A 15,123-nucleotide genomic window follows, 5' to 3' on the forward strand; every position below is an offset into this window, starting at 1 on the left:
ACCTCACGAATAGCTGCTAGCAGACGAACAGGAATCAGCTTACACTCCTGGCAATCAGTCTCTAACAGCATACAGCGGATCCCCCCAATAACGAGACAAGGCTCCGTGTTGAGGGTCAAGCAGTGGTCTGACTGTACTTCACGTACAGCCTCTTTTATTCATAAACCACAAACATAGTACTGCCCACAGCGGTTTGAAATACAACCAATCAGTAATTTACAACACATACAATGTAACTACAGCAACCAATCGTTCACGCCCCCAGAGGACCAGAATGAAGACTGTGACATAGGACAATGCATCATGGTTTCCTCCTCTCTGTCCCGGAGACAACCTGAGGAGCAATCCAATTATCTCTCAGGACAAAGGGAGATCGCCAATACACATGGGTATACAACAGGACAGACATCACCATTTAAACACACAATGGGACAATGGCACAATAGAAACACACCCAGCATATTCCTCCCAAGCTGACAAGTTACACTTATTATAAATTGTTACAACTTTGTGAGTTTACATTGGCCATACATATAACTTACATCAATTTAAACAGTATAACTTGGGGACAAACCTATCCAAAATTCACTTGAATAGGTTCAGGGGTTTAAAAGTTAGTATGGGCCATAATCCTGAGGCAAGAGGCGGATAAACAGGCCCCTCCAAAACCCAGTGGCGAGGTTGGTTTCGCCACAGCCAGTATGGTATGTATGTTCTTGGATTTGGGTAAACATTTCAACAGGCGGCTTGCTAAATCTCTGTCGTCCATGGCCTCACATACATCTGGAGATGGCCATGGTCATAGAGCTAAGTTTGTCACTTTCTATCTGCTTCCAGTGGTAAACCCCATGCCCCTGTGTATGAGACAAACTATTTAGTGAGAATCCGTCTGAACCTCTTCCAGGATCAGTACATGAACTTTCTTCATCTTCATCTAGCCTCAGGAGAGGGCATCAATATCATATTGGAGCGGGTCCACCTTCCGGGATGTCCGCAATGTCATCCATCCCATTCACTTCTATGGGATGATTCCTTCCTATGCTCTTCAATTGAAGGAGCCATCCCATTGAAGTGAATTGGACAGCTTAGTTGTAATTACACCTGCGAGCAGGTATATAAGTGTTGTCATGCACATGAGCCCTAAGACTCAGCTTACTTTTCCATGGCTTCTGTTTCTGCAGGAGCCACGATGGATAGGTTGGCTCTTTTGGGTAAAGGAACCTAATGGATCCTGATAGATCTAATTAACTTATGAAAAATCTGACGAGCATGAATATTACTTTGTACTGGGGGAATAAGTTGTATGATACAATTTTGTCACGTCTCCACTTGACTTTTCTTAGGTGAAATTATGAAATTCCTCACCATGGTTTTAGGTTCTAAATTGAACCCTGACGATGTTGTCTACTCTGCATGCCAGGTGAACATAGCTTAACTGATGTGAGGGTGGCAGCAATACAGATCAGTATTTCCACCATACTGGAGAGGGACCCCATATGTACTGGTGATTACCGGCCCCAAAGTTGGTGTCACTCTGGAGAAAGCACAGAACCTGTCAGAGAGATGTTTTTTACAGAACATTCAATGGTCATATGATGGAGACATTGTCGACCGCTCACTCAATAACCTTCTACTCCAAGAACTGACACCATAAAGATAGAGGTGGTCATATGATGGAGACATTGTCAACCGCTCACTCAATAACCCTCTACTCCAAGAATTGACACCATAAAGACAGAGGTGGTCATATGATGGAGACATTGTCGAGCGTTCACTCAATAACCCTCTACTCCAAGAGCTGACACCATAAAGATAGAGGTGGTCATATGATGGAGACATTGTCGACCGCTTACTCAATAACCTTCTACTCCAAGAACTGAGACCATAAAGATAGAGGTGGTCATATGATGGAGACATTGTCAACCGCTCACTCAATAACCCTCTACTCCAAGAACTGACACCGTAAAGATAGAGGTGGTCATATGATGGAGACATTGTCGACCTCTCACTCAATAACCTTCTACTCCAAGAACTGACACCATAAAGATAGAGGTGGTCATATGATGGAGACATTTTCGACCGCTCACTCAATAACCTTCTACTCCAAGAACTGACACCATAAAGATAGAGGTGGTCATATGATGGAGACATTGTCGACCGCTCACTCAATAACCTTCTACTCCAAGAACTGACACCATAAAGATAGAGGTGGTCATATGATGGAGACATTGTCGACCGCTCACTCAATAACCTTCTACTCCAAGAACTGACACCATAAAGATAGAGGTTGAAAAGATAAGTGAGTAATATAATAATAATTAAAAAAAGATAGGGTTCTCATGATTGTTATCTATTGTACCTTTAAAGGATTTACAATTTATGAAAATGGAAATGTGATTGAGGCGTGGATAGTCGTAGGCATGAGCTATTTTTTTATTCTGGTTAGTCTCAGGTAGCTTCTTGGGGAAAAGGTTTATTGTTGCTGTATGTAAACTGTCAGCATAGTTCACAGAAGTTTACCGTTTACAATATTTAGGCCTTATCAAAATTGTTCTAAAAAACCCTCAGACTACATACAACTCTGACTGTAAGCTAGCTGGCTGTAGCAGAAGCCCTCCCTCACTGGTCTCTTTGCAATTGATAGATTTAGTTTATCATAGTCCATTCTGTAACGCCCCAGTGGAGCATTACCACCTTTGCACCCCACCACTATCTTTTGTCGTTAACCTAATGTCATTTTATGTAATTTGTTCATGTCCTGTATAATGTGCATTTCTCTTTCTATGTAACTGTTATGTTTAACAGCAGGTGGCAGCAAACACGGCAGAGCTATCTCACAGTGAATGGAGCTTTTCCTTCCATTCTAACACCCCCCACTGTCGTGTGGTGGGCGTGTCCCACTTGCTGCAGGGAGGGTGGAGTCTAGTTTAGAGTTAGTCTAAGTTTACCCCCTGCCAGGGGAGGATGTGCAGCAGGAGCACGTTCCTGTTGGACAAGCCCTTTCTGGACCAGCTAGAGCACCTTCAGCTCAGCTGGACATGGAGGAAGAAGCTGGAAGCCTCTGAAGGCAGGAGTAAAGTTCCCTGGACAGTTTAGAGTCAGACTACAGAGAGAAGTTTCAGCACCCAGAGAAAGATAAGTTATACAGCTATCTTGTCAGCACAGCAGAGCCAGAGAGGAACAGATGTAGCATAGAGAAGTTTGCCTGCCACAGTTCATGCTAACGCCTGCTGGGACCAAGTCAAAGTTTGAAGACTGTTTCTTTGGAACGTTTATTCAAGTAAAGCTGCTGTTCAACTATATACAAGGTTTGGACTGAAATTTATTCTTCATCCCCTTCATCAACAACCCCCTTTTCATTGTTTTCGGAAGGCAATGCCTGGGTTCCAGCGTATCTAGGTAGGAGCACTGTGACACATGCACCAACATTAAGGGATATTTAGGCCACTCTACACCACTCTGGCATTCCTACACCTGGGTACCATTTACCATATCACTAAAAGGGGTCCTGTGCCCTTGTTGCTTCACTGCAACGGGCGTCACGACAAAACATGTACTTTAAGGGACCCCTTGCCGTGCGCCCAATGACTGCAATTTTGCCAACTAAAAAATTTAAGAGATCATGAGGAAATTAAGCCATTTCTAGAATACTGTTTTTTTTTCCAGAAACATGAAGAAAATCCTACTTTGTAGGCAAACTTATCTCCGGTACACTTTAATCATTCATTTCTAAGTTTATTGCTCTCTTAAATAGGTTATCCCATGATTACAAGGGTTTTCCAGGATTTTTACGACACCTAAGACTTCCACTGATCAGCCATTTGAGAAGGCACCAGCACTCCTGTGAGCACCATAGCCTTCTCCCTGCTCACCAAGCACAGCGCCATACATTGTATAGGAGGTGTGTCCTTTCTGCTTCAGCTTGGGGGTGGTATGTCTCTTCTCAGGGGGAGTGTCCTTTCTGCTGCAGCTTGGGGGTGGTATGTCTCTTCTCAGGGGGTGTGTCCTTTCTGCTGCAGCTTGGGGTGGTATGTCTCTTCTCAGGGGTGTGTCCTTTCTGCTGCAGCTTAGGGTGGTATGTCTCTTATCAGGGGGTGTGTCCTTTCTGCTACAGCTTGGGGCTGGTATGTCTCTTCTCAGGGGGTGTGTCCTTTCTGCTGCAGCTTGGGGTGGTATGTCTCTTCTCAGGGGTGTGTCCTTTCTGCTGCAGCTTGGGGGTGGTATGTCTCTTCTCAGGGGGATTGTCCTTTCTGCTGTATCTGCTTTATTACAGTAACTGTCTCAACTTCTAACAGTAAATAAAGCTGGTGGCAGTTGAAGGATGGAAGTGAGCATGTGCGTCCACTTCAGCAAGGTGGAAAGAGAAATAAGGAAAAGAAAAAAAAAGAAGGTGGCGCTGTACAGATAGATTTAAGCGAATAACTCAGTGACTAGTCTAAATTTTTAATTACATCCAATTACAAAAGTATTCAGATCCAGGGGCTGGTTTAAAAAATGTGGACAATCCCTCCCCCCCCCCCGCCCCCAGAGAAATAGATCTAGTTACCAATTTGATACCTGATCACCATTAGGTTACTATTTGCCTATCTTATGTTACATGATGACCAAATGTTTTCTGCTAATTATGTACTAATTAACTCTTGTAATCAATAATACCACATGTTTTGTGCTAATCACAGGGTTCCCAATGGCCTCTTCTTAATTAATATGTACTGGGAAGCTTATGTTGCTACGAAACATGAAAGCCGGGAACCGAATTACGTTTATATGATATTTGTAAACTCTGTAACATGTTATTTAGCTGTTTTGACTATTACATAGGCCCAGGGATGCCCAACCTGCGGCCCTTCAGCTGTTGCAAAACTACAACTCCCAGCATGTCCAGACAGCCTACAGCAGAGCATGGTGGAAGTTGGAGTTTTACAACAGCTAGAGGGCTACAGGTTGGGCCTCCCTGACGTAGGATCATGTCCAGTAGTAAAAGGTTCTACAGAGTAACGATCGGGTCCCGGGAAATGACTTCAATGAAGGAGGAGAATTTCTTCAATTTGGCGCTTGGTTAGCTAAATTTATTGAGCAGAACAAATACACAGTGAAGATCAGATATGGAGACATTACGAGACTCACGTGTGCGCTTTCCTTGATGAGTCAAGAAGTAAGCAAGAAGTCATCCAGATGATTATATCTTATTATTTAAGTAAGCCATGGTTAGAAGAGTTTGGTTTTGAGGGAAGAAAGTCAAGGTGATAACCCTGGAAGGATGATGTTCATAACCCCACCACTCACCACTGCTGAGATCTACGGGACAATAGGCAGATATGTTTTTGCATTTCATAAAGATCCTCAATGTATTTTTCTTGAGAACGGTTCAACAACATTCAACATTGCCAGCAACCCTTCTTCTAAAAGCCACGAGAAACTCAAGACAGCTAAAGAATATGTTTCCAAATGAGGCCACTCTTGATGCCGCAGCATCTGATTTTTATGGCAACCCATATTGTGCAGTGTTTATTAGGACATGATGCCTTGTGTCATTTAGGTTGAACTTTTGCAATGTTTGATCGGCATTCTTTAGTATTCAGTCATATTGCATTGGGGCACGCCTATTTTTTTCCTCACTTTCCCTTTCTGGTGCATCAGACCATTGTTATGAGACCTATAGAGAACAAAATCCTTAGCTCCTGGTTCCTTACTGCAAGCAAAGGGTATGACGGTTAGTCTTTTTTCTTCTTCTAGAACAGTGGTTCTCAGCCGTGACCCCTTAATACAGTTCCTCATGTTGTGGTGACCCCCAACCATTACATTTTTTTCCTTGCTACGTCATAACTAATTTTGCTACTGTTATGAATTGTAATGTAAATATCTGATATGCAGGATGTATTTTTATTGCTACAAATTGAACATAATTAAAGCAGAGTAATTAATAATCACAAAGACAAAATGTTATATATTGTCAAATATTTATTTCTAATTACAAATAAATGAAATTTTGTATTGAAGCATGGTGTATAAATCAGTGGTGCTTCAAGTCCCCCCCAAATAAATAAATCAGCGGTGCTCAGGGTACCCCCAAATAAATAAATCAGCGGGGCTTCAGGTCTCCCCCAAATAAATAAATCAGCGGTGCTCAGGGTCCCCCAAATAAATAAATCAGAAGTGCTCATGCGGTGCGATTAGCCAGGCTCAGCCAGGCTCAATTAAATCATTGGTGGCAGTGGTGCTCAGCGGCGGTGTCATTAACGAAAAAACTCAGACCTCAGCAGACTAAAAGCTAAATTTAGCCAACTAAGAGAGGCCATAGGCCTAACTAACTGGGACAAAGTCCTCAAAAATAAAAATACAGCCACAAAATGGGATATCTTTAAAAACATCCTAAAATCTCATTGTGAGAGGTACATACCGTATGGGAATAAAAGGTTAAGGAACAAAAAGAAACCAATGTGGATAAATAGAGCTGTAAAGAAAGCAATAAATGACAAAAAGAAAGCATATAAAACACTAAAACAGGAGGGTGGCACGGAAGCACTGAAAAACTATAAGGAAAAAAACAGAAAATGTAAAAAACAAATAAAAGCGGCCAAACTAGAGACCGAGAGATTAATTGCCAAAGAGAGTAAAACTAACCCTAAAATGTTCTTCAATTATATAAATGTTAAAAAGTATAAATCTGAAGGTGTCGGCCCTTTAAAGAGTAATGAGGGGGGATTCGCAGAGAGCGACGAGGAGAAAGCAAAGCTGTTAAATATTTTTCTCTCCAGTGTATTCACTGAGAAATATAAACTGTCAGATGAAATGCTAAAAGTTGAAATAAATTCGCCATTAAAAGTGTCCTGTCTGACCCAGGAAGAAGTACAACAGCGACTTAAAAAGATCAAAATAGACAAATCGCCAGGACCGGATGGCATACACCCCCGTATCCTAAGGGAATTAAGTAATGTCATAGCCAGACCCTTATTTCTGATATTTGCGGACTCTATACTGACAGGGAATGTCCCACAGGATTGGCGCATGGCAAATGTGGTGCCAATATTCAAAAAGGGTCCAAAAACAGAGCCTGGAAACTATAGGCCAGTAAGTTTAACATCTGTTGTGGGTAAACTGTTTGAAGGTTTTCTGAGAGATGCTATGTTAGAGCATCTTAACGGAAATAAGCAAATAACGCCATATCAGCATGGCTTTGTGAGGGATCGGTCATGTCAAACTAATTTAATCGGTTTCTATGAGGAGGTAAGTTCTAGACTTGACAGCGGCGAATCAATGGATGTCGTATATCTGGACTTCTCCAAAGCATTTGACACTGTACCACATAAAAGGTTAGTATATAAAAAGAGAATGCTTGGACTGGGAGAAAACGTCTGTATGCGGGTAAGTAACTGGCTGAGTGATAGAAAACAGAGGGTGGTTATTAACGGTACACACTCAGATTGGGTCACTGTCACTAGTGGGGTACCTCAGGGGGCAGTATTGGGCCCTATTCTCTTCAATATATTTATTAATGATCTTGTAGAAGGCTTGCATAGTAAAATATCAATTTTCGCAGATGACACTAAACTGTGTAAAGTAATTAACACTGAAGAGGAAGGTATACTACTACAGAGGGATCTGGATAGATTGGAGGCTTGGGCAGATAAGTGGCAGATGAGGTTTAACACTGATAAATGTAAGGTTATGCACATGGGAAGGAATAATGCAAGTCACCCGTACATACTAAATGGTAAAACACTGGGTAACACTGACATGGAAAAGGATCTAGGAATTTTAATAAACAGCAAACTAAGCTGCAAAAAACAATGTCAGGCAGCTGCTGCCAAGGCCAATAAGATAATGGGTTGCATCAAAAGGGGCATAGATGCCCGTGATGAGAACATATTCCTACTACTTTACAAATCACTAGTCAGACCACACATGGAGTACTGTGTACAGTTCTGGGCTCCTGTGAACAAGGCAGACATAGCAGAGCTGGAGAGGGTTCAGAGAAGGGGAACTAAAGTAATAACTGGAATGGGGCAACTACAGTACCCTGAAAGATTATCAAAATTAGGGTTATTCACGTTAGAAAAAAGGCGACTGAGGGGAGATCTAATTACTATGTATAAATATATCAGGGGTCAGTAGAGAGATCTCTCCCATCATCTATTTATCCCCAGGACTGTGACTGTGACGAGGGGACATCCTCTGCGTTTGGAGGAAAGAAGGTTTGTACACAAACATAGAAAAGGATTCTTTACGGTAAGAGCAGTGAGACTATGGAACTCTCTGCCTGAGGAGGGGGTGATGGTGAGTACAATAAAGGAATTCAAGAGGGGCCTGGATGTGTTTCTGGAGCGTAATAATATTACAGGCTATAGCTACTAGAGAGGGGTCGTTGATCCAGGGAGTTATTCTGATTGCGTGATTGGAGTCGGGAAGGAATTCTTTATTCCCCTAAAGTGAGGAAAATTGGCTTCTACCTCACAGGGTTTTTTTGCCTTCCTCTGGATCAACTTGCAGGATAACAGGCCGAACTGGATGGACAAATGTCTTTTTTCGGCCTTATGTACTATGTTACTATGTGTTACTATGTAGACAGGCGGCCCGACTTACCCGTCCAGACGTCAAGCTCCTTCAAGCACAGGCAGTGATAGGACATCACTTCCTGTGCGCGAGGATAAGGGGCCGCTGCCGTTGTGCGGGCGACCCACAATAGGAAGCCTCAGGCGACCCCCCGGAAAGGGCCGATCGACCCCCAAAGGGGTCGCGACCCCTAGGTTGAGAACCGCTGTTCTAGAAGGTATGTGGTTAAGGGAATGAGCATTGTGTCCTTCATACCTCAAATGGTCTCATTATGGTGGAAAAGTAGAGCCTAACTGAGATAAGTTAAGTTAATGCACTTCATCTGTAGGTCAAGCTGGAGAAGCCAATAGCTCACCTAGGGGTGGTTGTGGCTACATATTGCAACCAAAACTCAGTTATCATAATTGAACTGAACATTGAATATGAAACCCCCTCCACCACTGACTTTTGGTGAACGAGAGCAACCTATAGGGAGATATTAACAAAAATTTAATTAATGAATTTCTATGTCAGTTAGACAATGAAGCAAGATATGTTTGGTCTGCACGGGTTGTCCCAATGTCATATTTTTAAAAAAAATTTGGCCTTGACCAAAGTTCTACGACTTGTGGTTCTCTGGCTGTTACAAAAGTACAACCTCTAGAATGCTCTACGGCTTTCAACTAGTTTGGTTAAGAAAGGCCATAACTTATTTTCTTACCTTGGACAACACATTTCTAACATGGTATAGCCAATGGCTCTTCAGCTTCAACCACCATCATGACCTGACAGCCTTGGCTGGACAGCTTACGATTGGCAATTGATTCTTTTACCTGGGATCACCATTTTTTGGCAATGGTCAAGAGCGATGATCTCAAACCTGTTGCTTTCTGACTGTAGCAAAACTACAACTCCCAGCAAAGACTTATGTATTAATGTATTAGATCTGATCAAACCAAGTATTTTTATTCCATTGTAATGTCCACCCTTCTCCCAGCCCAATCTCACTCCTCAGCAGGAACATGTACAAAAGGAAATATAGCTTTGATATCTGCTGAAATAAGTGAATATCTCCATGGCTTCTCAGTAATGCGATTGTTGGAATCTGGAATTATTCTGTAGAATGTGCCTAGCATCCACTACTTTCTCTTGTTAATTGCCTTGTGAAATACTGTAATACATTATGTAGAATCAATAAACTATCAATATATCTACATACTGAGCTTGAGTAACGTATTGCAGTCTTAAAGTTTCTACATTTTGCTTGCTCCAGTTTGATTTTGAAAGGTTTTGAACATCTATAAAACTTGTATACATACGAAATTAAAAATATCTATAAAAATTAAGTCACTGTTGTAGGAAGGCGCAGGGGTCCGTCATTGACGGACGGTACGTGTCACCGAGTTTCCTGGCCTCGGTGAGATAGGAACTGGTAGTTTAGTGTGTCAGCAGCAGCTAGGCTGGCTGACAGTGTTTTTACTTAGTGTGGCTGTAAAGCCGATCCGGGCCGGTTCTTATTGGGAGCAGCCAAAGAGCAGGGTGGGTGGCTGTTCCCCACGTTCCAGGCCAGGTTTTGGGCTGGGAATAAAAACCCAGCCAGCAGTCACAGATGTGTGTGGATTACCCTGCATTTTCATAGTGGAGCTGTGAAGCACTGTGGTTTTGGGTTCCAACCAGTTGGTAGCGTGCTGGAGAGCCGCACGCTGAAAATCAGGCGCCCTAAAGCCTGCTGTGGACGGCTGTGGATTGCCATGGACAAAACAGTCTGCCAGGTGACACGTTTGTGCTGTGGACTTTATGTGGTGTGAATTAACACCAGGACTCTGCACAGTGTTGTTTTTGCTTTATTGCTTTTTGTGTGAAAAAAACACAGAACTTTTGCTTTACTACCGTGTTCTTGCCTCTGTACTGCGTCCGCTTACCCTGCCTACCAGAGCAAATCCCTACACTGTGTACATACTGTAACAGCGGCTGCTGTGAGCCGCTGTTCTCCTGTTTACCCTCCCGTTCCTGGGCGCCGTGTTCAGCAGTGATTTCCTGCCAGTGCTTCCCCATTCACCGCTGCAGTCCTGGGCTCTGTCCTTGCAGGTACTGTTTGTTCTGGGATCTGCTCCACAGTTTCCTTTCAGCCCTGGCCACAGAATGCTTGCTGCTTCTTCCCTGCAGCACTTCCTTAAGGGCTGATGCATGTCACTTCCTGTGCTTTATGGGTTAGATCATGTGACCTCGCTGACCAATCCTAGCCCTCCTGCATGTATATAAGTGTCTATGCCCCCTTCCCAGAGTGTCAAGGTCCTTGTGTCTTGCAAAGGTTGCTTATATCTCTGCTTGTGTTCCTGTGTACCTGACCCGTGCTTGTGTTCCTGGACTCCACTACCTGTTTGATCCCTGCCTGCTTGCCTTGACTCTCCTGTTGCCGACCCGAACTACCTGACCTGTACCTGTGCCACCTGCCCTAATCTATTGCTTGTTTGAATTCGCCTCTGCCTCATCCTTCGGTCCTGCACTGTTGCTCCTGGTTACTACCCGGCCTGCTGACTACGTCTGTACCTCTGGTACCTTGCTCTGGTACCTCCTGGTCCGCCTGGACCAGCTGCCTCGTGTGCTAATCCTTCTCAAGAGGTAGCGACCTGGTGTCCTCTCGGGAAAGCCTATCCACACCATCAGGGGTACTGTGAAGAACAAGGGATTCACTTAGACAAAACCCTTAGAGAAGGTAGGACGAGTAGGCACAGTGGGGTTCACACCCGCTGGTTCGTGACACATAAATTACACACAGGAAACCAAGAGTAAGGAAAAGTCAAATACCAGAAATATATACAGTTCATAAATATAGCTGAACCATCCAGAGTCAACTGTTCTTTCCCAATGGTCAAGGCAAAAATGACAATGTGAAAGGTCATTAATGAACTTATACTATCTCTCAACATAAAAAAGTTGGTTCTCTCATAAGGTTGTACTGACTTCATTGGGGTATCCCACTGATTTCATTAGGCACCATGCAATACTTCATTTCTCCTGTGGAGGCACTGCAGGGAAATTAAACACTTTTTGGCCTGTTCCTCCACAGATCACAGCTGATTACTGTAGTTTGAGGTGATAACCAGTGATTGCAATGGTTGGAAGAGTTTGGTTTTGTGCAAAGAAAGTCAAGGTGATAACCCTGGAAGGATGATGTTCATAACCCCATCACTCACCACTTCTGAGATTTACAATGGGCAAATATTATGTATCTTCCTTGAGAACAGTTCAGCAATATTCAACATTGCCGGCAGCCCTTCTGCTAAGAGCCACGAGAAACTCAAGACAAGTAAAGAAAATGTTTCCAAATGAGGCTGCTCTTGATGTCTCAGCATCTAAAGATGTGCATACTTTTTATGGCAATCCATATTGTCCAGTGTTTATTTTTATTTTTTTATATAAGGACATGATGTCTCGTGTCAATTAGGTTGATCTTTTGCAATGTTTGATTGGCATTCTTTATTTCTCTGGCACACGTCTATTGTTTTCCTCACTCTCCCTTTCTGGTGCACCAGGCCATTATGAGGCCTATAGAAAACAAGATCCTTAGTTTCTGGTTTCTAATGCAAGCAAAGGGGAAGACCTGATCAGAAGGTTAGTCTATATTTTTCTTCTAGAAGGTATGGGGGAAGGTGAATGAGCATTGTGTCCTTCATACCTGAAATGGGCTGTATATGGTGGGAAAGTAGATCCCCACTGAGGTAAGTTAGGGTATGCACATCACCTGTAGGTCAACCTGGAGAAGACGATTGCTTACCCAAGGGTGGTTCTGGTTACATATAGCAATCAAAAGTCACTTATCATAATGGAACTGAGCATTGAATATGAAACTCCCTCCATTGATTTTTGGTGAATGAGAGCAACCTATAGGGAGACATTAACAAAAATTTCACTCTTGAATTTCTATGTCAGTTAGACAACTAAACAAGTTCTGTTTGCTCTCCATGGGTTGTCCCAAAGTCATATTTGTACAAAAATGTCAAAACATCCATCACTGCCTAGTCTAGTTAAGAAAGCTCTCAACCTATTTTCCAACCAGATTTTGGCCATTGTCTTGACCAAAGTTCTCCAACTTGTGGCTCTCTGGCCGTTGCAAAAATACAACCTCCGGCATGCTCTCATGTCTTTGGACAACACATTTTTGGCCTTGGTCTAGACAGTGTTTTCCAGACCATGGCTCTCCAGCTTAAAGAGGACCTTTCACCACTCCTCACATTCCTGTTTTAATAGCTCCATGCATTCCCCATGTAATAACAATTCTGGAACATCTATTCTTATGGCTCTATGTTGTGCCGTTCCTTTATTATTTCCACTAGAAGTTATGAATGAATCGCTATTAGCCTTCAGTAAGGGTACAGAGGGGAGGTAATATGGTGGGAAAGTAGATCCCCACTGAGGTAAGTTAGGGTATGCACATCACCTGTAGGTCAACCTGGAGAAGACGATTGCTTACCTAAGGGTGGTTCTGGTTAGGGGGGTGTACCTGCACAGTCTGACTCTATCCAATCAGTGCTGCCATTTGCAGACTGTGCATGTACACCCCCCAACTGGTTACCTCCCTTCTGTACCCTTACTGAAGGCTAATAGCGATTCATTCATAACTTCTAGTGCAAATAATAAAAGAACGGCACAACATAGAGCCATAAGAATAGATGCTCCAGAATTGTTAGTACGTGAGGAATGCGTGTAGCTATTAAAACAGGCATGTCTGGAGCGGTGAAGGTCCTCTTTAAACCAACAGCATGACCTGACAGCCTTGGCATAGACTATCCTAGGTCATGATGAGACCAAGTCAAGTGATGCCATTTGGCTGCAGTTCATTTATGGAGTATCCTGGCATCATCTACTCTTTCATTACTCGGAGATTAATATCCATCATTACCATCTTATATCACACCAGACATTTTTAGATAATTGACGCATTGATGGTTGCATAATATGACCCAAGAGTGAGACAAATGTCCTAGGTCATGAAAAAAAAAATCCATCTGGCTACAGCCGATTTACGGAGTTTCCTGGCATCATCTACTCTTTCATTACTTGGAGGTTAGCGTCTATCATTCCTATTTCATATCACACCAGACATTTTTAGATCACTGACACATTTATGGTTGCATCATATGACCCAAGAGTGAAAATCGCAATATTAAAGGGTTATACGAGGCTGGAAATGCCCCCCCCCCCCCCATATACCCGGGCCCCTCACACTGATTCTACTTAGGCTACTTTTGAATTCCGTTTATGAGATCCGTTTCAGGGCTCTCACAAACGGTTCAAAACGGATCAGTTCAGCCCCAATGCATTCTGAATGGATAAGGATCCGTTCAGAATGCATCAGTTTGGCTCCGTTCAGCCTCCATTCAGCTCTAGATGCGGACACCAAAACGCTGCATGCAGCGTTTTGATGTCCGCCTGGCGACATATATTACATTACTTATCCTGTACTGATCCTGAGTTAAATCCTGTATTATACTCCAGAGCTGCACTCACTATTCTACTGGTGCAGTCACTGTGTACAGACATTACTTATCCTGTATTGATCCAGAGTTACCTTCTGTATTATTCTCCAGAGCTGCACTCAGTATTCTGCTGATGCAGTCACTGTGTATATACACTGCTCAAAAAAATAAAGGGAACACAAAAATAACACATCCTAGATCTGAGTTAATTAAATATTCTTCTGAAATACTTTGTTCTTTACATAGTTGAATGTGCTGGAAAAATGGAAATCAAATTTTTCAACCCATGGAGGTCTGGATTTGGAGTCACACTCAAAATAAAGTGGAAAAACACACTACAGGCTGATCCAACTTTGATGTAATGTCCTTAAAACAAGTCAAAAAGAGGCTCAGTAGTGTGTGTATGACCTCCCTACAACGCCTGTGCATGCTCCTGATGAGGTGGCGGACGGTCTCCTGAGGGATCTCCTCCCAGACCTGGACTAAAGCATCTGCCAACTCCTGGACAGTCTGTGGTGCAACGTGACGTTGGTGGATAGAGCGAGACATGATGTCCCAGATGTGCTCAATTGGATTCAGGTCTGGGGAACGGGCGGGCCAGTCCATAGCATCAATGCCTTCGTCTTGCAGGAACTGCTGACACACTCCAGCCACATGAGGTCTAGCATTGTCTTGCATTAGGAGGAACCCAGGGCCAACCGCACCAGCATATGGTCTCACAAGGGGTCTGAGGATCTCATCTCGGTACCTAATGGCAGTCAGGCTACCTCTGGCGAGCACATGGAGGGCTGTGCGGCCCTCCAAAGAAATGCCACCCCACACCATTACTGACCCAATGCCAAACCGGTCATGCTGGAGGATGTTGCAGGCAGCAGAACGTTCTCCACGGCGTCTCCAGACTCTGTCACGTCTGTCACATGTGCTCAGTATGAACTTGCTTTCATCTGTGAAGAGCACAGGGCGCCAGTGGTGAATTTGCCAATCTTGGTGTTCTCTGGCAAATGCCAAACGTCCTGCACGGTGTTGGGCTGTAAGCACAACCCCCACCTGTGGACGTCGGGCGCTCATATCACCCTCATGGAGTCTGTTTCTGACCGTTTGAGCAGACACA

Source organism: Bufo bufo, chromosome 7, assembly GCF_905171765.1.
Source record: "Bufo bufo chromosome 7, aBufBuf1.1, whole genome shotgun sequence".
NCBI classification, from domain to species: Eukaryota; Metazoa; Chordata; class Amphibia; order Anura; family Bufonidae; genus Bufo; species Bufo bufo.